Source organism: Alligator sinensis, unplaced genomic scaffold (assembly GCF_000455745.1).
Source record: "Alligator sinensis unplaced genomic scaffold, ASM45574v1 scaffold300_1, whole genome shotgun sequence".
In the NCBI taxonomy this organism is placed as follows: domain Eukaryota; kingdom Metazoa; phylum Chordata; order Crocodylia; family Alligatoridae; genus Alligator; species Alligator sinensis.
The window spans coordinates 64,039-65,390 of record NW_005842240.1 but is presented as its reverse complement, the minus strand read 5'-3'; positions in this window follow the sequence as shown (position 1 = coordinate 65,390).

Sequence of the window (1,352 nt, the reverse complement as noted above, 5' to 3'; positions counted from 1 at the left end):
GAAACCTTACACAAATTACCACCATCATTTTTTGGTGCAAAGCTCAGTCTTAACAAATGTGCACTTCTGTTTCTTAAACAGAAGGGTGAGTTAAAGGGATTTTTTATGTAGGTAATGCCTACGTGTGTGTGTGTGTGTGTGTGTGTGTGTGTGTGTGTGTGTGTGTGTGTACACACACACATATATAGTTAGATGCACAGCGTTTTTTAAGTATTTTCTACTGAATTAACATATTAAAAGTGACTGGAGGAAGACTTTTCAGTAACTGCATGGACATGGAAAACAGGTGTACATGTACATCATTCCTTCCAAGCTCTTCTTTATCAGTCGAGTCTAGAAATGAACCGGGAGTAACTAAAGACAAGCCTGAAGGGATAGTAGAACCTGGAGCGGTGTGATAGAGTGCCTGACTATCTGAAAAACAATTCAAACTCAATGCATAACAAGCTTTCCCATCTGTATTTCTCTCAACATGGATTTAAATCTGCAGCAAAATTTCCAGAAATGTTAATTTCGTCCACCTGTATTATTTTTTCAAGTACAAGTTTCTGAGTCTGGATACAGAGGATTACAAAACTATGCGCAATCCGGCCCGGCAGAGATCCCAGAGCAGAGCGCAGGTTGCACAGAAATGTTTAAGTTGCCCGGTCAGACTAATTTGCATTCAAAGAGCGATATGCCATCTTTAGCTGCGCGCTTGATGGCTCAACATAATAATGAAGAGGTTGTTTAAAAAAAGAAAAAAAGAATGCACCCTTCATTTCTTACAAGAGCTTTTTTAATAGAGGAACCTACTACGTATAAAACCCACTGTTAGATGCAGTGGCCTCTACATTGAATATCGATAGGAACTCACTGCGTATAGAGCCCACGACTAAATGCAGGGGGCTCCTCTACCCATAGAAACCCAGAATGAAATGCAGTGGGTCTATGGGGGTCCTAGAGGAACCGCTATGTACGGGGCCCGCTGTTAAATGCAGGGGTTTCTGGCTCTATGGGAACACGCTACATGCAGCGCCTGGTATGAAATGCCGCGGGCTCTGCAGGAATCCAGTCGTACAAAACCTACAATTAAAGCGCCACGGGTGTTATAGGGATGTCGGCTGCATCCGACCAACTCAAGCTCCGTCCCGAGCCCCGCGGCCGCGTCCACGCTGCCCATTGAGCGCTTCCTGAATAAAGTGCTAACAAAACGCCCAGCAGCACCAGCACCAGCACAGGGTTATGTTGTGACCTGCACATTAATGAGCTTAATAACCCCTTTTTTTCCTATTAAAAAAAAAAATCCCGTCCGACCCTCCTTCCCTCCCTCCCCGGGGCCGCCACGCGCTCACCTGCTCCGCGCCGCGCCC